General features: G+C 44.8%; 1 protein-coding gene across 4 annotated transcripts in view; it reads left to right on the plus strand.

Annotated features, from left to right (window-relative positions):
• Nucleotides 1-1061: 1061 nt before the first annotated feature.
• Nucleotides 1062-24088, plus strand: part of ATXN1 (ataxin 1) — a 378660-nt gene continuing 355633 nt past the window's right edge. For 2 of the 4 annotated variants that reach the window (XM_046639026.1, XM_046639024.1), the window contains exons 1-2: nt 2556-2755; nt 10671-10785. The gene's annotated coding sequence lies outside the window, so the exon portion shown is untranslated. Of the gene's footprint in view, nt 1748-2555; nt 2756-3755; nt 3947-10670; nt 10786-24088 lie in introns of those variants that run through there. The other 2 variants (XM_046639025.1, XM_046639027.1) reach the window with 2 other exon arrangements.

A 24088-nucleotide genomic window follows, 5' to 3' on the forward strand; every position in this document is an offset into this window, starting at 1 on the left:
TTTGAGTTTTTATTCGCATGAGAAAGTCTTATTTTTAAAGAATCAGTGCCAGTTATTGGTGATTGTACATTTAATAGTTTGCCGAAAATAAAACATTTCAGCACGAAAGGTAATGAAACTGCATCATGAGTATATGTTTATGTTGGCCCTTGCAGGAAGAAACAGTTACAGATTTTAACGGCAGTTTATGGCTTTAATCTTAATGGCTAAGAAAGTAAATGACACATTTCTTATTAATTGTCCTTACTGTTTGGGTAATATACATATTTAGCTTCCTAGAGGGAACACTTAAATTAACTAACTCTGATCTGAATTATGTGTTTTAATTTAAGGTTGTTAAAATAACTTAAATTAACTGCTTGTGTCAATGTAATAACTAAAATATTAGCTCTTTTTTTACCCCAAATTCTCTAAATGTAAGATGTCTAAAAATAGAGTGGAGGTGGATGGGATAGTCTGCAGATTATGAGTTGGAATAAAAATATCTCACTTAAGCCAAAAACATGGCAACCAATATTTTCTGTTATAAAAATATTTTAGATGAATTTAGTTTTCACGAAAGCTGTCTGAAACTGAAATGAATAGCAGAAGCTCTCTGTTTATTCGAAGGCCAGTAATACAATACCTGCCTCACAAAGCGGACGTCTTTGTCGTCCAGAGCCAAAAAGTTTCTGCTCCTCTCAGAAGCCGGCTCTGCCAAGTGGGAGGAAAAGAGCTTACCCGGTTACGTTCTGAGATTTTAACCTTCACCTTGATAACGCTTCTCAACCGAGAACACCAGGCAGAGCCTTTTCAGGAAACTGATCTTAAACTGTCCACTAGAGGTTGTAAGGAGACCAACAATGTGACTTTCGTCCAACTTCGAGGTTTAGACTGTAGCAATCATTGATTTTTAAATGAAAAAAAAAAAAAGTTGTAGAAAGGAGTAAGAGTGAACAGTAGTAGTTCTATTTAAGTAGCCATGTACATGTGCATGGTATTTCAAAATGTGAGAAAAAAAATCATTTCCGGGGCTCTACACCTTGCTAGTTAGTATGCTTATTTTTATTTCTGTAGCACGTTGGCTTGACAATAATACAGTTGTTTAAAAGCTGACACATTTCTCTTGGTGATTCTGTATCCTGCTTCAGTTGGTGACTAACCGTTAGGTCATAAGTAAACTCAGCCAAGGTTTCTTAAATACAGCTTACAGTCAATAGCGGTGGCTTCCAGAGAGAAACTTACGTGGAGGGATCACATTTGCAGACGCTTGGTTCTAAGCACCTGAAGGAGGTCAAATGCTGCCCCGACACCTACTGGTCTTCCAGAATTATCTGCATTAAGGAGGACGCCGCACCGACCTCCCTTTAGCATGGATGTGCCTTCTCTTCCTCCAGGTGCCACACCTGTTGGCAAGGTGCACCCCTCCAAAGAAGATTCCTTCCCGGCAAGCTAACACCTGGCGGTGGTACACGCGGAGGGGGCCGGGTGGTGGGGTGTCGACAACCGCGCTTAAAAATCGAGTCCAGAGGAAGTTCTTCAGCGTGGATTCACGAGAACTGCCATTCGATGCTTGGTTTGCTTTCTCTATCTCCTACACTGGTTACCTCATTTCCGATTAAATTAATGATCCCGAATTAGCTGCAAGAGGAGTGCGCGGGTCGTCTACCAAGGCTGGAGCTGGGTAGTTCCAGACTCAACGCAGATTTCCGGACCTGCAGAGAAAAAAGGAGGGCAGGGAGGTCACCCGCTGTCGCAGGCAGGAAAGGTAAGGGTGCACGTGCAGTCGAGGGGGACCCTTAAAACTTTCCTGAGTTGCATGCAAAGGCAATCCCCGCGGCCCTGTGGTCTGGGTTCCGGAATGCCCAGGCTAAACCGGTTTGAGGGTTAACGTGCATGACGATCGGAGTCATCCCTCTTAAACGCTTCTCGGTGCGCCGAGGGCGAAGGGTATGTCAGGATCAGATCTGGCCCACCTCCCCTTCCCCTGGGGTATTTCATGGGCTCGGAGTTGAAGCCCGACACCCCTCGGAGAGTCCTCCAAGGTGCCTGAGTTGCACCCCGCTGTTGCTCTGTCCCCTCCAACTAGGTGCAGGGACCTGGGGAGGCGCGCGAGGACCGACTGGTCACCGCTAAAATTACCTCATCGCCTCAGCTCCCCGCCCCTTTCCCAAACCTGGAAGAACTGTCCCCTGCGGCCCGGGTCTCCCCTCCCGCCCTCCGCCCCCCGCCCCACCCCGATCGCAAGTGAGTCTTTGGGAAGCGCGCCCGCCTCCCCCGGGGCCGCCCAGCCCGGCGGCGCGCAGCGAAGGGTTAAGGGCGCGGGCCGGCCGCTGCGCCGTGCGCTCGCGGTGCTCCGAGCCGCTCGCCCCGCCGCCCGCCAGAGGGTGCCCCCCCGCCCCCAAGTCGGATCCTTGAGCTGCGGCGGCGGCAGCCAACTGCTCCATATTTGGCTTCTATTACACATTTACATACTGGAGCGAGCGAGCGAGCGAGAGAGCGCGAGAGAGCGCGAGGGAGGGAGGGAGCGAGGGAGGGCGGGCGGAGGGAGGAGGGAGGGGAGGGGAGCGGGGGGAGGAGGAGGAGGAGAGAGCAGAGTATACCGCAGACATCATTTCTACTACAGTGGCGGAGCCGTACAGGACCTGTTTCACTGCAGGGGGATCCAAAACAAGCCCCGTGGAGCAGCCGCCAGAGCTACAGCAGCCGCAAGACACTGTTTCTCTCCCTCTGCCCCCCCTTCCCCACGCAACCCCAGATCCATTTACACTTTACAGTAAGTGGCTATTTTTTTTCTCCTCTGATTCTTTCTCTCCCCCCTCCCCCAACCCCTTCTCCCCTTATTTAGATTAAAATCCCCCCCATCCCCGCTCTCCCGAGAGGGGCAAAAGCAACAACCAGCAAACAAACCCCAAACCCCAATCGGCGGCACGAAAAACAGCTGGAAGAGGAGCGAAGGAAATCGACGCGTCGTGTTGTGTTGTGTGTGTATGTGTGCGTGTGTACATACAACCTTCCCCCGCTCCAGCCGCCCGGGCCGCCACCCCTGCTCTGGGCGCAGGGACGGCCGGCAGGGGGGCTGCCGGGGGCCGGGTGGGCGCCCGCTGGGCGAGGGGGCGCGCCCGGGCTGGGGGCGCGGGCGGGGACAGCGGCGGCGGCGGCGGCGGCTGCCGGTCCGGCGGAGAGTGCGGAGAGCCATGTCCTCCTCCCGTGAGGTGGCGTAGCGGGAGACGGCGGCGGCCGGGGGTCGCGCAGCCCCCTCCTCCCGCGGCCCCCTCCCTCCTCTCCCCAAAGAGGGCGGCGGGAGCGAGTGGGTCTGGAGGAGGGCTGGGCTTCCCCGCGGGTGGCCGCCTGGCCTCGGAGCCCCCGGGCGGGGGTCTCCCCGCGGAGGCCGGGGGCTTACGGCTGCGGACCAGGAGGGGTCTGCGCCGGCGGTCGGGCCGGGACTTTGCGCGCGGTGGGAGCGCTGGGGACGCGGAGGGGTGGGAGCGGGGGGCGCCGGTGTGCGGGTGCCGGGAGCGCGGCTGGAGTGGCGGTGGCGGCCCTGGCTGCCGCCACCGCCGCCCTGTTGGTACGGCCGCTTCCTGATCATGTGCAGCCGCCGTCGCCGCCCGGAGCCAGGAGCCCGCGAGCGCCCCAGCCCGGGCCGGCGCCCCCGCCAGCGCCCGCGGCAGGAGCAGAGGAGCCGCGGCAGGCGCTGCCCTGCCTGCGCCGGGAGTGAACGGCTGCGCGGCTGCTGGGAGGGTGAATGAAACCAGGAGGAGGGGAAGGAGGCGGCGGCGGCGGCGCTGCGGGGATTGGGATGCGCCCTGGAGCCCCGCTGCTCGTTCACTCTGGGCCGTGCTGGAGACTCTGCCACTCCCGCGGCCGCCGCCGCCACCGCCGCCTCTTCCTACGTGGTTCCAGCGCTGCGCGCAGGCCGGTCCCGCAGGGGGCAGGGAAGGGGGCCGGACAGGCGGAGCGAGAGGTGAGGCGGCGGCGGAGCCCGGCGTGAGTGTGAGTGAGTGAACGCGTGTGCGTGTGTGTGTGTGTTTGTGTGCGCGTGGGGGAGGGGGGCGGCGAGGGCAGTCGCGATGGGGAGGGGGCCCTCTGGGGCCACTTGGCTGACTCCGCAGCGCCCCGACCCCTCCTCAGCCCCGCGCCCTCAGGCCGCCTTCCTAAACTCTGTGGCATGTGCTTTCATTTTATTTCAGACCACGTAGTGGGCTGACTGGAAGCGATGAAACAATTCAGGTTTTCTAGGGAGATTGAGCAAGAACCTTAGTGGGGGGTGGAAGAAGGGTGATGGTGGAGATCTGCCAGAAAACAACAACAAAAAAATCAGTTTCTAAGGTCTCTGGGGTTCGGTTCAAGCCCGTGGCTGCTCTGTTTTGTTTTGCTTTCTTAGTATATAATCCTGCAGATAAGAGGGTAATATAAATACTTTGGAAGATTGGGAAATTGCTGAAGAGTAGTAAGGGGGGGAAAAAAAGCCAGTCGGAAGCTGGTTATATAATGCGCGATGTGGCTAACGAGAACGGCAAGCTATTTTTATTTTGTTTACCGTATGCTGTGCAGTAGGGACTCCTCCAAACTGGTTCTGTCCCCGAAGAGATTCTTAGCTTCCCTGTGCGATCCACAGGATGCAATTAGCAAGATGAGAAGACCCTATTACACCCACAGAATAAAAACTAATGCCTTGGAGTGGCATGCTTCCTGCACATCCTGTGGTGCATGCACGGGAATGTGTGTATGCAAATAAGTTCTCCTTTGGCAAGCTAGTAGTCACATCTCAATGACATTTGTGTTTTATAATGCAGGGTATTCTTAATATTTAAACATCCTCGTTACATAGCGCACACGCAGTGGGTAGTTACCTCGTGGTTATTTTTAGGCATAGCGAGTTACTTTTTCAACAGTGTTAGCTAAGCCATTTCTGTTTGGGTTTCTGAGGAGCCCTGCAGTTCCTAGAAGCCCCTGGTAAGCCCACCCTCTGGTTTATTGGGTGGGTGAAGGTAGTTTGATACTTGAGCTTTTTTTGGAATGAAGCTTATGCCAGCGGGAGAAACAGAGGGAAGGATGGGAAAATCCTGCACATGAACTCTTGGAAAGGGATTGCACCATAGCGGCTAATGTTGTGGCATTTAATCTCCTCTGATTGCCCTCTAACTGTGCCTGCATCAGTCAATATTTTAGCGGCTCCACAGACAAATGGGCTTGAATGCCACCTTCCCCATAAAGCAGAGGTTGAAGGGCTTCCCTGAAGCTCCCGCCTGCCTGTCTTTCTCACCATGTAGCTACGTGTCAGTGGTGTAGGTTGTCGGTGCACTTACTCAAGCCCTGATCACTCATGTAATTAGATCAGGCTGCCATGGCAACAGACAGTGTTCCTCGTCCATTCAGGTGGGTTTGTCTTGTGCCTGGACTACTCCAAGTGTTTTATGCACAGTATTTGTGCTGCCCAAGCCAGACGAGAGAGACCTCACTATTTCACTTGCGTCTTCTTTCAGTCATCTGGACGGGAGATACTGAATGAGGCTTCCAGCTACTCAACTTTTGTAAAGGAGACCAACAAGCTGTTCTTACTGGGTGCAGTATGTAAATGCATCTCCCCAGACAGTGAAAGGAGCCTGACAGTCCTGCTGGTGTTTATTGTGAATAGATCAACAAGTATTTGGTACTTGTTAGAAACCTTTCAGAGCTTACCAAAGCAACATTTCTTTTGCAGGCTGGTGCCTTTGGCCTTGCAGGCACTTAACCCTTTCAAGTGGGAAAACACTGGTCCTTTAGAACCTAAGTTGCCAGTCTTCACGACTGGTTTTTTAAAAGAGTTTATTCAGTGGAAGGAACTTATTTGGGAAGGATATCTCCATTGTCATATTTTAAAACTTTACAGCCATCATAACAGAAAATGGTACTGACAATAGGTAGCCATTCTGAATGTTCTCATTCTCCATTTGGATCCGTTCGCCATCATCTTTACATCTGTGGTAGTAAGTTAAAAGGTTTTTGTCTCGAGTGAGAGAGGATATAGGCCTGTAGCTGGCAGACTGATAATGTGTGGTGCTTTTGCACAGTGAACAACTTGTGCTCTATTTTGGGATATAATTTAATGAGCACTTAATAATTTAGAGAGCAGCATTCTCCTCTTTGCATTAGGGCGCCACCTTATTAAGCCTGCGAGGCAAAGAAAAATAATACTGTTGCAAAAAAAAGAGAAAGAAAAGTAGCTTTGGTTGTTGAAGCTTTGTATTGCTCTGTATTCCAGATAAGGGGGAGTATTTTGATAACCCTGATATTTGAAAGAAAAATAATGGAGAAGAATAATGTTTTGATTGAGTTGTGACTCTCCCAGTCGCTTTACAGTGTTACAGCCCCATAGCTAAACTGGTAAATCCTTTTTTCCCCCTGGGGCTAGGATTGAGAGAGCTGCTCAGTCTTCCTCACAGGGGTTTACAAGTTTCTACCGGTTAGTGAGTTTATGCGGTTGGTAACTTGATTGTGGCCTGTTCAGATGAAGTGTTGCTGTGGTTAAAGCAGGCTATTATTTCTAGTAGGTAAATAGATGGGAAGCAAGGATATCAAGTAAAGCACAGAAATTTACATTTTACGAAACTCCTTGGAGGTCCTGGATCACCTTTTGCAACATGCAGAAAATCGCTTTCCTTGCAGTAAAACGTGAACGTGTATTTTTGAGTGCACCAGATAGATTCATGCTAGAGTAAGTATGAAAAATGTACTTGATTGGGAACTGCGAAAGACAGTATTTTCCTCTCTGGATTTTGTTTTAAGAGGGTTTGGTAAACAGAAGTGATACTTCATCAGAAATATTATAACTCGGCTTCAGGACCTTTGAATTGTCTTTTACTCTTAGAGAAAGATTCGAGAAAAACTCTTTACCGTTAGGTTAAATGTCAAACGTCTAGATGACCTTAGGTTTCAATGTACCTTACTCAGTTGTCTGGGAATCCTGGGAAAGGCCAGCCTTAACAGATTATTAAAATATTAGTTTTCTATGACTCCTGTTTTTGTTGTCATTACAGAGTTCAAGGACTCACATTCCTCTTGTATAATGTGCCTTTATTTTTTTTCCATTCTGAAATGTCAAGTGGATTTTACTTTTGCGTTTACCTTGAATGACAGTTTTTGATGACAAACACGCTGTAACACTGGCTCATTTTGTTTCCTATTAGAAGTTAGTCCGTAAGCATATTTTACTAAAACCTTGAAACTTAGTGAAGGTAGGAGTGAATGTTAATCCTTTAAACTGTAGTTGTCTGAAATTAATACATAGTTTAGACTCTGAAAAGCTTCAATACTTGCATATGTAAACTGGCCTAGTACAGCAAGACAGTGTCATTTTCAGGGGAACATAGGTAACTTGATTTCCACTGCTTTATATTTTCGGAGTAACTCAATGATTTGAATGATTGACTTCTGTGAGAGAGGTGGATACGTGCAGCTTAACTGCTTCAGAGAACAGACTTCGTTCCGGTCATACTTCCAGGGTTATCAGAAGAAGGCCCCCCTTATTTTGTTAAAAGCGTTAAAAATAATAAATCATAGAAATCCTAAAAGAGTTAATAATTTTTGTTCTGGGGCATTACATACTCGACTGCCCTTTTTTTAAGAATGAACTTTATAGTCATCGATTATGCTGTTCAAAGTTTAGTTTCATTTAATTCAATTTAATAAGATGCTCGTTCAAAATTTCTTTGAGGTGATGTAATAATGAGTATACTGAATGTTAGTTTTAGAGAATATTTTTAAATGTTAGCTGAAAATGTTGGAATTGGATCGAGGTTTTAAAATAGATATGTGAATGCTTAAAATTACAGGAGTAATAAAAATATTTACGTAAATAAAATCTTTATTTGTGGAGGCAGTTTTAAAAAATGTTTTTCTTATTTTATAATTTATATATTTTTGTCTGCAGTGTAGTAATATATTTTATAATCCTTATAAATCTAAACTTTTCAGGCTAATGTATTATAAATGTTTGTACTACATATTACTGCCATCCCAAATGTACTAAAATACGTTTAGAACTATTACAGACAAAAAGCATATTTTCTTTCACGTATTTGATGTTAGCAGAAATGTTTCATTGATTTTTCTGTAACTTTTAATGCATCTCATTTGTGGAGTAATGAAAATGCAATGATAATTGCCATAATGTAAGCAAAAATTGTCTCCTATCTGAAAATGACTTTTCAGAAAATTCATTGTAGTGTAATCAGAATTTGAGACTTAAGGCGGCAGAGGTTCCCCTGATTGTCGTATTTGTATTCAGGCTGAGAGGGACTCTGCCCCACCCCCCTTAGGTGCTCTTTAGCATGACGTATTTCGAGGGAGTTATTTAGCAGAAGTTTTTAGTGATAATTGTCATAACTGCTAATCTATAAGCATTTCTGCTTCTAACATTCAAAGAAAATGTTTTTTTCTGTCTCTGTGTCTGGCAAATTTTCTTTTATTGCACCCCGGCTTTGTCCTCCTCGCCCTGAAGTCTTTATGTTATCTTCTGTTTGTATATTGTTTATACATTATCTCCTCTTCCCTGACTGTCACATCAACGTTATTTAGGCCATCCTTCTTGGTAGTCTGCCACTGTTATTGCTATTGTGTTATGTTACTCTCCTGTGCTTTTAACATGAAATATTCCGTTTTTAGTGTATATATTGTATAAAACATTCTATAGGTTATTCTCTTGTATATTGTTTGTATGTTTTTGCAACGAATCCACTCTGCCTTGCTTTTATTCTTGTGTTTGGAATACAGCAAGTTAGGTTAACTATCTTATGCTAATGGGTGTAGCAACACAAATACTTTTGAAATAAGTAGGCATACCGATGCGAGAGTAAATTAATATTTTACAGCATTTGCATCAGGTTTGACTGTTCTCTGCACGTCAGCAGAATAGGAGGAGACTGTAATTTGGACTCTGTAAAACCTTATCTGCCAGGTGATATGTCAATACGATTGTGTGCTCGCACACGTTGATATACAAGCAAACACTGCCTCAACTGTTAGCTCATAAAGCCAGCGCTGTCTGCAAATCCATGGTACCTGCACCTTGTTTGAAAATGATTATCAAGTATTTTGATGCTTCATTTGAGATATTATTAGATAAAATCAACACCCCCCCCACCCCCTTAAAACAAGTACTATGTAAAAGTAAATAGAATTTTGTGAGCTTCTGTTTAACTTGGCCGCTATGTGTATTTGTAACTCAACAAGCTTCTTAGTGGCGGGATGGTGTCTTCTAAGGACTTCAGAGACATTACAGTCTAGAACAGCTTACCTTCTTTCTCTGTACTCACAGTTTGCGTGTGGGAAGCCAAGGACTAGAGAACTTACTTCTTTTGTATGTCAGTCATAGGCGTGCAAGAGATGCTTAAACAAATACTTGGTGAATGAATTAGTTAGAAGTAAGAATACTTTGGCTACTATTCATTACTTTGAAAAGTGTTGGAAAGCAATCGAAATTATTTTCCTTTCCAGCTGGGCTGTGCTCTTAAAAATAGTGAGTGTGTATGGATGAAAATAATCATGACTACTGAGATGTGTTGCCGTGTACCCAAGGATAATTGGCTCACTTACCTGTTTACAGATTATTCACATTGGAGATCATATTCATTGCTCCAGAATAGTTTCTTTCTGACACTCAGTATAATCCTGGGCCTTCTGCTTCCTACTGTTACCTGGCGTGGGTTTAGGAAACCCAAGCTAAATTTAAAATCAGCCTAAACAAATATGCAGATCAGCTCCAGTAATCAAAGACTGAAAATCAGTCCAGCAATGACTAGTTTGGGGATTATTTTATAATGACTGTGCTCCTGATTCTTTCTGTTTCATGTGGAAAATTGGGAACTACCAGGATTTAGAAATATTATTTTAATAGCTAGGGCTAAAAACTATGTTAGCCGATCAAGTCCTCAACTTCTTCCATTTCTATGCATAGGTCTTTACCTCACAAAAACTACTACAAGCACCAAGCTTCCTGATGGAAAGGTATATGGAAGATTCATTCATTCTTTCTTTCATTCGTCCATTCACACCTTCACTCATTCATCATACAGTGGATAATTTCTACTTAACCATGTGCAAGGCATTGTGACAAAATGCAAACGAAGTAGCCATCCGTTCAATGATAAAATAATTGAAAGATTAGTGGAAAGTCTAGTGAATACATGCATACTTTTGAAATTTTTTCTGCATTTGATACTTTTTTCTATCCCATTACACTGGTCTGCTAGTAACTGTGCTGTTTCATGATTGTCCCTCAAGTTGCATGTTGATAGTAATATATGCCACAGTAAAATTAGATTTTGGCTCAATTACTATTCAATCCATGCCCATTTTCACCTGATAGTCCTGTGATTACCAGCATGTGTTTATCAGATGGTTGGTTAGAATCATTAGAGAAAAGAACGACAGTAGCTGGCTCAAGTGGGGAGACCAAGCTCTTCATTTGATTGAAGGGGTGACCTTTTTGTGTGTTGGCCTCCCTCTGAGCCCAGCTGGATAAAACCAGGCCTGCCTTTGTAGCTGGCTGGTATCTGTGTAATTCTCATAAAACAAGGTGCAAAATTTGATGTTCTTCAAGTTTAGATTTCAGTGCATAAACACTTTCAGGTGGAATTATTTTTAAAAGCAATTCGTTCTGTTTTTCATTTTGAATTTCTTCTCCTGCCCTCCCTGGACCCTTGCAGGAGCATCGTGCAGCAAGTCACCAGGGTGGTCCCTTCAAGCTGCAGATTTGTGTGTCATCCTTGTACCACAGTCTCCTCCTCTACGGCCACTACAGGGAAGTCCATCACATATCAGGTGAGTTTTGCAGTGTTCACTAGTTTCCATCTGAGGCTAGAGGCTGACCTGGGAAAATCGCCTACGAGCCATACGTTAGCAGTTTGTGAACTGTTTAATATCATTGTCTTTGCAAACTCTATTGTGTGGAAAACTGCGACATTGCCCAGAGAGGTTTTTGAAAACTTGGACGCGGGTGTCTCTCTTTTTGGTTTAATTTCTTTGGTTCATCAAGAAGTCTCCATTTGACTTTGTGATCATGAATTATTGTGTGTTGGGCCTGAGCCTGATCCTTTAATCGTCACCTTTACTAAATGCGATGAGAATGTTTTTGCTACCACACAGTTATCTTAAGTCCCAGCTTTCATGTTTTAGGTTATTGTTGTAGTATGACACATGTGTCGGGAGACAGAGGCCTGTTTGTTCAGTGGCAACCAGTATTTGTTGAATCTTGAATTGCTTTGTGTCTGGTTGGATTTTACAACTTCCTGATTTCTTCATGTACAGTAAGTTTTTCTGGCCTGGAGAGTCATGCAGGCACAGGGTGTATGCAGGGTTGATGACTCATGCTTCTTTGTTGAAGAGAGGACAAGAGGATACTGCCTAACTGAAGTCGGGAGAAATAGAAATTAGATAAAAGTTGGGGCAGTCAGGGTTTGGGAACACTGGTGTACGCAACCAAAGGAGATCGTGAAATAGATCCCCTCTTTTTATTTGTCTTGGGAGTCGTTCTGCCCCAAGCTGTGGAAGGAGACTTGTTCAGAGGTTCCTAAGGCTAGCAGGGCCCCAGAATCACCGGGAGAGAAAAGAATTTGGGGCTCCACCCTAGACCTACTGAATCAAAATGAACCTTCATGGTCTCTTGGAACCATACTGATGCTCCACATCCGGGCAGCTCTTCCCAAGTCCTGTTTTATTTCCTTACTTGGTGAGACGCACAGTCCACTTTTATCAAATCTCACATACAAAAATCTGGATTTTGAACTAATTTGTTAAGAAGTAGATATTTGCTTTACCAAAATGTTCATTTTAAACGTGATTCACCAGATTTCTTTAAATAAAGAGCTGCCTCTTCACACCCAAGATGCAGTGTTTAAGTTATATGTAAATCTTGTGTCATCGAGATAAGGGCATGGGGTTGTGGAACCAGCCTGTCTGGATTTAAAATCTAAAGCTACCTCTGTGACCTTGGGCAATCCTATAACCTTCCTATGCCTCAGTTTCTTCATGTGTAAGATGGAGATGATATTAGAACTTTCTCCCAGGGCTGCTGGGAGGATGGACTGGAATCATACACATACACTGGACAGTGCCTGGCCTGTGGTCTGTGATCCATGGACATAAGCTATCACTGTGATCATGAAACTTATCTCTTGACAGGGTAATTGTAGTGTTCCTGTTTTGTGATGGTTGCTCCTGGACCATACACAACTTGGAGCAAGTAAATATACCCGTACCTTGGTCTTTGGACCAACTCTGTAGACATCTGCCGCTCTGCAGAGCAAATGAGCCTTTTATTTACTTTTCTGCATTTTGGGTTCGTCCTGCTCTCTTACTGAGATAGGATGCATATGTGTTGTTTTTATGTTGTTGTAAGATGGGAACCGATGAGGTGCATGCATAAATGAGGTTATTGGTGGTCTGAGTCAAAGCAAAAACCTGAATGATGAGGGTACTGTGCCTCAGAAACGGTAGTCAGGAAAGTCCTATGTGGAATGAGGCAGGAGGTTATCACAAACATTGTATCTTTGTGAAATACGGGACTGCATCCTTTGCATTTTATTGGCTTTGGGTTAGGGAGGTGTTCTTTAGAAGAAAATAGAGTAACTCCAGAGTTACATGCAAAAGTAAACCTCTTCAGGTCTACAAGCGTCAGGTGAATGGAAAGGACTGCCAATCTCTTATTGCTACTTTATCTTTTAGGGGTGTTATCCATTTTAACAGTTAGATGCTTCGCAGAAAATCCTCAAATTTATGTTTTGGGGAAAGTAGTTTAATTGACTATGTGGTTAATATACATGCAGATTTTTTTTAACCTTGATGTTTAAGAGAATCATTTGTTAGAACAGAAATATCTCAAGAATTTTGTTGTGAAAAAACAGGCAGTAAGAAGTCATGTCTTTAGGGGCCAGCCCAGTGGCATACTGGTTAAGTTTGCGTGCTTCGCATCGGCAGCCCAGGGTTTGCGGGTTTGGATCCTGGGCGCGGACCTACACACCTCTCATAAAGCCATGCTGAGATGGCATCCCACATACAAAATAGAGGAAGATTGGCACAGATGTTAGTTCAGGGCCAATCTTCCTTACCAAAAAACAGAAGTCATATCTCTTGGGCAATATGTGTAGCTTATTGAGAAGAGGTCTAGATTTTTATAGTATATTAAGCAAGTCTGAGTGTCTTGTAAGTACGCATATTACTGACAAAGTAGTGCGGAGTCACCTTGAATTTTAAGCAGCTGATATTTTCTGTGATTGCACTTAAAGGAAGCTTATAGCATTATCTAAACATTTGGCATAAATAATGGCCTCGTTACAGTCCTCACAATTGATACCTAAATGTGGGCAGAGAAACAGTGTCATTCATATTGTACTCTGTTATATTCATTAAGGTTTTTTATTTTTAAATTAAAACCTAAATTACAATTATTTCTGGTTCTACTTATTTTATAAATATGACTCAGCTATAGCAAATTATGACCTAACTTGTTCACAAGTGCTGTCTGTGTAAAGAAATGATTCATTCATTTATTCACTATGTATTTTTTAAACTACTACCACAGTACTATGGGAATTGAAAGTGAGTAAGTGCTACCAGAAGGAGGTTATATTCATCACGGACAGGTGGGGGAAAGAAGAGGTGCTCTGAAATAACCAATGGAAAGCAGAAGGGGGTAGGTTGTACTTACTGGGGCAAGTTCTAGCACAGAAGGAATTCCGAAGAATGATGCTGAGTAGGATGCTGAGAAAAGACTTGGAGGGGGAGGGATCATTTGAGTTGAACGCTGAAGGCTGGTTAGCATTTCTGTGGAAAGAGATGGATAGAGCGGGAGGAAGACCATTCAAGTGGCTGAGACGTGGCAAGGAAGTGCACGGTATGTAGCCGGTGAGGCCGTTTCGGCTGAAGCGCAGGTGCGGTGGACATCTGAGTTGCTGGAGTCTGGCAGACAGTAGAGAGTGTGGGAATAAAATTGCTGAGAGGTCAGGTCTGGAGATAGATTTGGAGGAATGATGGGCATGAAAATGGTCTTAGAAATGGGGAGTTGGGTTCTTGTGCCTGGCAGAAAGTTTGACAGGCAGGAGGAGGTGACTGTATTTCAGTGATGATGTCAGCTCGCATAGAGCATGTAGAGAGAAGGTAATGCAGTGGAGGCAGCGGAGAGGAGCTGGGACGTTGGTGTGGCACAGCCTTTGGATGCTCCTCTTTAAGACCCGGAGTGAAGGGAGGGCTGGTGGAGAAGCTGGGATGATGCATGGGTGGGTGAAAGGGGTCTTCCCTACGTGCTCAGGCATCTTGGAAACTCCGTGCTGAACTTCAGCTCAATGAAATCTTGTTGAAACCTTTATTCCTTTAAGACCTGTAAAAAAATAGAAACTTGAGCTAATTTTAGCTAAATCTAATATGTGTGTGTGTGAAAATGAATGCTGCTTTTGAAATTCAGTGCATGCAGGATCTCTTTTCATTTAAACAAATGATCCCTCTATTTTCCTCTAAACAGTTTTATTAAGAAGATTTTCAGTGAAGCCCAGCACATATTAACAACAATTTCAGCGTTTCCTTTGATCTTTTCCACTGCTGATTTATTCTGCTCACGTGATGTGCGTAAATCACATTGTGCCGTCTACTTGACTCTGGAGCAGTTGTTCATTTGTGGCAATTCATTCACTGTACTTTGATAAATCACATTAATATCCTTGTGTTTTGTAACTTTAGAGGCTTTACGTGTACTCTTTGAAATGTGACGTGTGTGTGTGTGTATCCAGCTATTAGCCACAGCTTTCTGAACAATTTGGCTTCCCATTTATACATTATAGAAAATAAAGTGGTATAGAATTTGTGAGCCTTGGCTCTGGGGAGAAAGGTCCTAAGACTATATAGCTCAAAGTGAAGCGGAGGGCTGGAAGTTAACCTGGTTACATTGCTGTTATCGGGCAGTCTGTTTTAATATAATTAGAGAAAATTTGAGGATAATTTAAGGGCTTTTTGCTTATTTTTTTTCCTGCATTATTTAGATGGGCTGTCTGTATTCCCCAAAATGGCCCAGGATGAGGGCGTGACTTACCTGCCTTTCCTAAAAGATGAGAAGTTTAGGACAGGAGTGATAGGGATGGAGAAGAGAGCTCCAGTGGGGCAGATCACTCTGTCTGCAGACATTTAATCAAGATCTAATGTGTGAGGGGCACTGTGCCAGCTAGGCCCTAAAAGAAATAGAGAGGGGCCGGCCGGGTGGCGCAGCACTGAAGTTCCCACATTCCACTTTGGCAGCCCAGGGTTCGCTGGTTCAGATCCCAGGTGGAGACCTACACACGGCTTGTCGAGCCATGCTGTGGTAGGCATCCCACATATAAAGTAGAGGAAGATGGGCACGGATGTTAGCTCAGGGCCAGTCTACCTCAGCAGAAAGAGGATTGGCAGCTGATGTTAGCTCAGGGCTAATCTTCCTCAAAAAAAAAAAAAGGAAATATAGAGATGGTCATTGGTTGATACTTTCTTTCTCATTTAAGCCTCACTGCAGTCCTCTGAGGTAGACACTATTATTAGCTCCATTTCACAGATGGGAAACTGAGACACAGAGAAGATACGGAACTTGCTCAGGGTTGCCCAGCTGTTAAGTGGTAGAGTCATGCTTGGACCTCAGCCTGTACTCTTAACTGCTGCTGTGCATTTTCTCTCAAGCCCTGAGCCCTGTCCTTAAGAAGCTTACAGTGGAGTCCAGAGGCCACGCGAGCCCAGGAGTAATATTTAAAGAACCGTAACAGAGGTGCAGATACTCTCAGAGGTCAGGCTCAGAGAAGGGATCATGGGCGATGAGTCTTCCTGCGTGATGCTCGCCTGTCTGTCCAGAGTCCCATACAGGCTGTCTTTGTGGTGTTTTCTTCCTTCCTTTCACGCTTCCTCATACCTGCTTGAGATTCCTGTGCACTTTCAGTAATTATTAATGGAAGAAAATGATGACGGCAGCAGTATGCTTATCTGTGTTTCAGGGATTGGCTTAAGTTGGGCTCCAAAAGTTGTTGGACATCAGGCGTCCCAGGGAGGTGATGAACTTTTGACTCTTCAGAGAGCTTCACTGGGTCATTGCTTAGCTTGCAAGATTTGGCAGATAGGAGCTATTTATCTCTCCAGTTTGTAGGTGGTGGGGTAGCCCTGGCGGCCACCCTGTGAACAAAATGTGCCGTGAAAGGAGGTCACACTTGAGCCAAAGTGGCCACCAGAAAGCTCAGATCTCGTATCCCCTCCCGTCCCTGACCCTCCTTGTCTCTCCTGTTCTGTCCTTCACTGGCCCAGTGGATGAATGTTAATGAATCTCGTGCCAAACTGATGGAAAAGAAAGATCGTTTTTCTCTTAGTCTGCTTCCAGAAGGCCAGTTTGTCTTTCTAATGTTGAATGAAAATTCCCAAGGATTTTTTTTTAATGTCTTCAGAAGCAAGTCTCTCACTTTACAGGCACACGGAACAGAAGAGGACTTGCAGGATTTACGCTCGGCGCGCCAGCCTGGCCGGCCCAGCCTCCATCCCAGCTGTAATCATATGTGATGCATTTTTATTTACAGATTAGGAGGCTCTGACGCTGACATATGACTAACCGAGAAGCTCCTCCCCACAACAGTTGTATGTCATCTGCTTCAGAGAACTAATTGCTTGGCAATTCCCCTTTGGTAATTCCCTCTTTATTTTCTGATGAGTTACTTAACAGTGATGGGCTTGTTGAGCCGAGCATTGAGTTTAATGTGTGCTCCAGAAACACCACTGTAGGCCTGGGGGATATGTTTTTCGAATTCTGTTTAGCTTTACTGAAGGAACACTGAAACCATTATATGGCCTGTTAATATTTCACTCACTACGAGGTTAAACACTGAACGGTGTGCAATTTTCCGAAAGAAATCAAAACCGGGCTTCGTTTTTAAAGGTGCCCCTGTGCATTTGAAAATTATTAAGGAGGAATTTAATATGTATCCAGTGTTCAATGCTTTTTTAAAAATTCAATTTGAAGTGGAAGAGCTCTCTGGGATTCTGCAGAGTGAGTGTGGGATGGGGGAAAGCAGTTGCAATGGGAGTCTGGAAACTGAGTTATCTGTTTCTTGCCCTGCTGCGGGGTGACTTGGGCTGCTCACTCTATCTTGCTGGGCCTCAGTTTCCCCATCTTCAAAAAAATGGAGAAACGATCATTGAAAGAAATGATCTCTCAGGCCCCTTCGGTCTAACCCTGTCCAGGTCTGTGAATAGATTTTATTGTAATTCTTCCTCCCAGCCTCCCGCAAGACCTTTGCTCTGTCAAACATCATTTGCTCTTGTTTGACTTTGTTAGGTTTTGTATTTAATTAGAATTTACGTTTTTAGCTATTATTGTGTCATTATTTATAGAGTAAGTCTTAAGTGGTGCCTAAAATCATTCATTACCCCATCTATATTAGTTTCATACCTTAATACTTCCTCTGCTCCTTTTTACTGTCCTTGCTACCATGCCCCAAACAACATCCACTTCTGGAGTCGATGCGTTGTCACTGGAAAGGATCTTTCAGCTAATGATCGTGGAATTGTTTTCTGCGAGGAGGGCGCAGAAGCGCTGCTCTCCTTTGCTGTTAGTATCGAGGGTCACATTCTGCTTTTAATTTGCAAGTAGAAATTCTTTTGATGTCATTTGGTTTTATCTGCAGGTACGGATTTGAGTCTCGAGGTAATTCCTTTTCTCCTCTGCATCAGCTTCTCCACTTACTGTGTCTGCAGCATTAGCTCGTCTCATTGGTTACTGTATAAGTAGTTCACACTGATGTCTCTTGATTCATTGCAATTTGAATAGTTTCTTTAGGTAACTAGTGCGAACAGAAGAGGTGACGTTTAGGAGTGTTTTGCCTTCTTTGGCTTGTTTTATAGGCAGAGAGGAAGGGAAGAGGCAGCACTTACAGTGGTTGAGAGTGAGGGCCTTGAAGACAGGGAGATGGAGATCGCGAGTCTGGCTCTGGCTCCTTAGGTGTGTGACCCAGGCCACCTTTCTTAAATCGGTGATCCTCAGTTTCTTCATCTGTAAAATGGGATGATGGCAACACCTATCTTTCAAGGTTGTTGGGAGGGTCAAATGACTATTCACTATATCTTGCATATGATAGGATCTCAATACATAATAAATAAAAAAGAAACAAGGGCAAGGCATAGTGTTCAAGAGGTGGGAAGAAAAGAGCGAAGGAAAGCGCTGTGCCTTTGGGGTACTCAGGGTAGGAGGAGCCTCTCAGAGCCCTCGTGGGCAGAGTTTGAATCCCAAATGAACCTGTGAAACTTGGGAAGGCCTAGACTCCCTCCATGGTTCTGGGCGTGACATTCTCCGCAGGTTGATCCGCTCCACAGGAGACAGTGTTCCCTACTCCATGATTGATAGAAATATTACATTGCAGACATCTGGTACCTGTCCGTTAAAACAATAAAAAAAAAACCAGTAAAAGCAAAAGTCCCCTTTGATTCCACCATCCCAGTCCATAAATCATACTCACTTTTATGTGTCATCTTCTGGTTCTTGACAGTTTAACATAGGTCTTTTTTTAGCTTTGCTTTTTCCATTTAGCATAAACATTCTTGTTTGCAACGTAGACTTTACAATTATCATTTGCAAGGATTATATAATATTCCATCAAGTTGTTTTATCCTAATTTAAGTTTTGTATTATATGTGGATATTTGAGTTGTGTCTAATTGTTGAATATTATAAAGCTGTGGTGAACATCTTTGTATACTAAGTGTTTAATTAGGATACAGTCACATCAGAAGGCATGTTGCTCCCATAGAGGGGCCTTGCTCCAAATTGCTTTCTAAAAGGCCTGTGCTAATTTATATTGTTACTAATGATGTATAGATGTGTTTTGCTTCAGCCTGATTAATAGTGGGACTTACTATTTTTTGGCTAATTTAATAGCCTTCTTGGTTTTAAAATTTGCATTCCTTTGATCCCACTCAGAGATAGAACAATTTCCATATATGTTTATTTACTAATTTTCTTTTACACAATTAGCAAATGAGAGTCTTGCTATTTTCTCATTTATGTGTATGAGCTCTTTACGTGTTCTAGATATTGATTTTTTTTAAGTCATATTTGCTGCAACTGTTTACGCAGTCTGCTTTCTTTTTATTTTGATTATGTTACTTTTTGTTGTGTGAAAGTTCAAGTTTTTATATGATCTGTCTCTCTTTTCTTCTGTGATCGTACTCAGGGCCAACCTGGAAGGAAGAAGAGAGATTACTGAGCTCACATCCTGCACCAGGCTGGCCGACAGCTCGGCTTTGCTGGGAATAGTTGTCGTTCTCATCTGCCCACGGCTCCCCGTGGGAACTGTTCCCTGTTGAAACCCTAGTGCTTTCTCCTGCCAAGGGCCCCCTTTCCTCTTCTCCTCCCACCTGCTCTTCACTCCTTGACCTTTATCCACCCTGGGCCAGTTTCCTAGCAGTCAGGTCTCCTCTGCCCGCCTTTGGGGTTCCCTGCCCTTTGCTGCTGACCCATGTTTCTCTCGGGGAGCCCTGCCATGGGAACCGCGCTGGAGGCCTGGCAGCTTCCCCCACTTGGGCCTGGAGAGATCAGTCAGGAGTTTGAGGCCTGGTGAAGTCGCACCGTTATCCAAGGATCCTGGGTTGGGGTCTTCACACCTTCCCCTCCTTTAGTCCTCCAGGCCACCCTGCTGCAGAATGGGCTCCTTGGGTATGATTTCATCCTTGTTGGACTAGAGAGGCAGGCTGCTGCCCTGCTTCCTTCCTGTTGCAGCTGTTCCCTGGAGAGAGCTCTCTGGGTAGGAGGTTGGGAGCAGTTTCCTAGTTATTGGGCTTTGGGAAAGTCTAGTCTCAAGGTCTAAACGTGAGATCGTGGCTCCGCTGGGCTGGGGTGGCTTGGGATGTGCTGTCCCTCCTGAAGGGCCTCTCGAGATGCACTCTTGTTCTGGTCCAACCAATTTTCCTTTCTTTTTTTTTGAGGAAGATTAGCCCTGAGCTAACATCTGCTGCCAATCCTCCTCTTTTTGCTGAGGAAGACTGGCCCTGAGCTAACATCCGTGCCCATCTTCCTCTACTTTATATGTGGGATGCCTACCACAGCATGGCTCGACAAGCGGGTGCGTAGGTCTGCACTTGGGATCCGAACCAGCAAATCCCTGGCCACCAAAGCAGACAGTGTGAACTTAACCGCTGCGCCACCAGGCCGCCCCCCCGACCCCCATTTTCCTTTCTGAAGCCTAAATGGACATTTCTTACCTTTAGAAATCTGTTCGAATTGCTGTTTTCCTTCACCCCTCTTCCCTGTTGTTTTATGACTCTCGGGATAAAGTCCAGAATCCTTGACCTGGCTCAGCAGGTCTTGGGGACCTTGCTTATCTCTGGGGCCCTATCACTCATCCGTTGTCCCCTTCTTTCTCACTTTAGTCTTAGCATTTCCTCCTTGGGAGTGCCTTGCTTTCTCTTATATTCCAGCTTTTAGTCCTGCTGCTCCCCTTCCTTGTCCAATGCCCCCCTCATCTGTCTGGCTAACTTTCGTTCCTTCTTAAAGTCTCAGCTTAAAGTCCTTTCTCAAGGAGCCTGGGTCTAGGTTATGTGCTGCCTGTTTGGGACTCCCAGAGCACCCTGTGCTTCCCAGCACTTTGTGGCTCCTTTTCCCAGCTCAGTGACAACAAGGACTCTTTTATTTTCCTTCCATTTTTGGCATTTGGCATCTAGTAGGCCTGCAATAAATATGGTCGTTTCCCCTACAATGTGAATTTTTATGATACAAATTGGATGTGATTGCATCGCTTAATATAGCCCATGACATGCATCATTGTGGTCTGGAACCAGCATTTGGCCTGGTGGAGCACAGTGGTGGAAAAGCTATGGCGTCTGTTTGTTTGAGTAGCTTTGTGCCTCACAACAATGGGTGATAGAGATGACAAAAATATGTAAGAAGGCCGTGTTAAGGAGAAAGAAAAGATAAAGAAAGGCCCAGTGATGAATTTTCCAAAACAAAAGCTATGTGGAATAGGATGCTGGATTTGGTCAGTGATATTTAATTTTTATAGTACTATGCTTGTAACCACACAAAACACTATTATTATTGAAATTCAACGTAGGAAAAACTTGCTTTGTTTTTGAATGCCTAAAACTGTCTTTCTTCATATTGAAAAAGTTCCTACTGGACTTTGGTTACATGAGGATTCTTAGAAACACAGCTGTTATGTGGATTGAATGATGAATTTGAGATTCACCTGCCTAACATCTGTTCTCTGGCCTTGATCAGTCTCCCTTAAGCGCTCTTGCAAGCTCGCGCTCCAACTCAGGTTAAAGTTCTAGTAAAATAGTTATCCCAAGGAGATTGTTTTATCTGGAAGAGATTAGTTCTGGAGTGCCAGGAAGCAAGGTTGGTCAAGTTGAGGTGAAGGCACTGCATCGACAGAGGAACCCTGAAACCCTCTTCTGGGCAACCTGCCCATGAGGAATGGGACTGATGGGGTGGGCGGGCACTCTGACCATGGTGTCTGGGCCCCTTTGTGTTGACTGGCCAGGTGGCCATCCATCTCTTTCTTGCATGTGAGTTGGTCTAGAAGTTACCATGTTGGTGGTAGGTGAGGACACCTTTTCCAGGTAGAGGGGTGTCCATTTGTGGTCCTTGATTATATGCTCCTGATAGAATATGGAAAAGGGGAGCCTGGCATTAGCAACTGAGGCCTGGGCCCTTCGCCCGCTGCAGTGCCCCCACAGGGGGCATGCCCCAAAGCCTTTTCTACCTTGCTCTGTTCTGGCAGGTTCCAGGTGGGGGCAGCAAGGTCTTTGGGTGAATTTTGTTTTGATGACTCTTTCCCTTTTCAGTGCTCCATTTCCAGTTCCCCTCTGCAGCTGCCTCGGTCACTGCAAACTGGACCACTGAGAAGTATGGCCCCAAGTTGTGGATTTTTTTTTAGAGATGAGCTTTATATAAGGAGTTGGGAAAACAGTGTTTCCCTTTGATTGCTGATCTGACACTTCCCATAAGATTAGCAGTTCTTTTTTTCTTTTATAAGTGGTCATAGGCCCATGAGACAAGTTTATCTATTACTTTATTAGCAGGAGAAAAGATGATCTGGTTGTTTATTTAAAAGTCTCCTTCCATAAAACCTTGCTTTCTCTTGAGTTTGAAGGAAATTTGGTGATAACATCTAAACCCAAATTTTGGTGTTTTCTTTTGGCTTTCCTGTTCTGTTGAAGCCTCCATAACCCTTTGTACCTTTTTCTACTTTTCAGAAGGAACACGTCGTATTTTTTTGCCATCTCAGTGTCATCCAATTGAACAGTACTATTTTAACAATCTGTGTAAACAGATACAAGAGGAGGAAGCCTACTTTCTGTTTTTCCCCTCCCGGCAAGCTTTAGATCCATTTCAGTCATGCTAGAGATTAGAAGAGGCCGATGTGAGTAAGAAGCAATGTTAAAATGAAGAAAAATATTTTTGAGTGTGACCTTGAAACATGGGTCTTACCAGTAGTAGTCTATGAGCCTTCTCCAAACAAAACTCTGGAAGTCACAGTTCATATCATCTTTAAGTCCTGGAGAGAGGGTTGTTAATCTATGGAAATGAACAAACACGAGCTGTTTGCTCTTCTGCTGTGCAGAGAACATTTGGTGACTTGACTAATCTCAGAGTTTCTGTCTCTTAACTGGTGCACTTTTTACTCTTTGCTCTGAAGTCTCAGGAAGCGATTTCCTTAAAAAAAAAAGCCTTTTTTTTTTTAACTTTCCCATTTTAAATGTGCAGGCTCTTCAAAGACTTCAGTGGGATGAAAGTTCTGTGTTTTCCTGTTTCTTGTGTAGCACTAGTCAAAACTACCCTTTTCTCTTGGGGGTGTTTTGCAGTCTGAGCCTCTGATTTAGTAAATACAGCCTTAAAAACCACAGTCATCCAGATCATGTGCCGTGGCTGGTGTGTCATGGTCTACCTCAGCTGATAATAGCACATCCCAGAATTCAGAGTGCCTTGGATAAATCGTTTCTCTGTCTAGTCATGACTCCTTGAGCAGAGAGTATCCTGCTCATTTTCTAGAACCTAAGAGGCTGACTGATTGGTTAGCTTCCAGTGGCTCGGACACATGCGTCCTGTGCTGTAACCCTGGTTTTCTGACCTGCAGTTCAGCTCTCTTCTCCATCGCCAAGATATCCCAGCACTGTGCAGTCTGAAAAGACACGACTTTGCTTATTTGAAGTGGCGCAGTTTTGAAGTTAGAAAGGCGAGGAAACGGAGGAGTCCAGCCCCTTGAATCCCTCGTTACCCCTTGAAACATTTCATTATAAATTTAGATGTTAGGTGTTTTCATGATGTCTAAGCCTAAACTTGACAGATAGCTAGAGCGTTTTTCCTTTTGCAGCCACTGTACCTTTAAAGTTGAGTTTCTAGAGCTGTAATGCACCAGTGTCAGCGAAGTTAAAAACACCAGGAAATCATATTGATCTTGTATATGGAATCTTGAAATCTGATGCCATCTTCTCTGAGAAGTTCTCTCCTATGTGGATGGGAAGGTATTACAGTCAGCTCGTTTCATATCTGTGGGTCCCACGTCTGTCTGCTGGATGCCACAGAAGAGGATAGAGGAAGCTTATCCAGACACCTGGGAAGCAGATTTATGCCTCCTGGGCTGGAGAGAACCAGTGCAGGACATTGGGTCTCTTCCATGATGAGTATCTGCTGTTCTGTGACATCTAGTGGTTAATCTTTTAGTAAAAACACCATCCGTCTCTTGATGCCAGAAGCATGTATAATAATTATGAAGCCTTTTCCGTATTTGCAGAAGTAAGAGTGCATGGCTGACGACCATGCTGTTAGTTTCAGAAATACTTAGAATCTGATTCACTTTTAGACTTTAGTGAAGCCAGGTTTTATTTGTGGAAGCCTGTTAGTGATCCTGCAAAGGAGACAAAGGCCATCTCTCTTTTAGGTGTCCCCCTGCAGTCTCTTTGTAGCTTTCTCCTAGGCGTCAAGTGATACAGCCTGGCGGGGGAGTTTTGCTTGCTGATGGAGTAGCTAAGAATGTTTCTCTCTAACAGGTCACAGAGAGTGCTGGTGGACATCTCCTCTTGCCCCAAGATCTTCGTTGGAAGTCCACGGGACTTGGTGTCTTTGCCGTTCAAAGTGTATA

This window comes from Equus quagga, chromosome 15, assembly GCF_021613505.1.
Source record: "Equus quagga isolate Etosha38 chromosome 15, UCLA_HA_Equagga_1.0, whole genome shotgun sequence".
Classification (NCBI taxonomy): domain Eukaryota; kingdom Metazoa; phylum Chordata; class Mammalia; order Perissodactyla; family Equidae; genus Equus; species Equus quagga.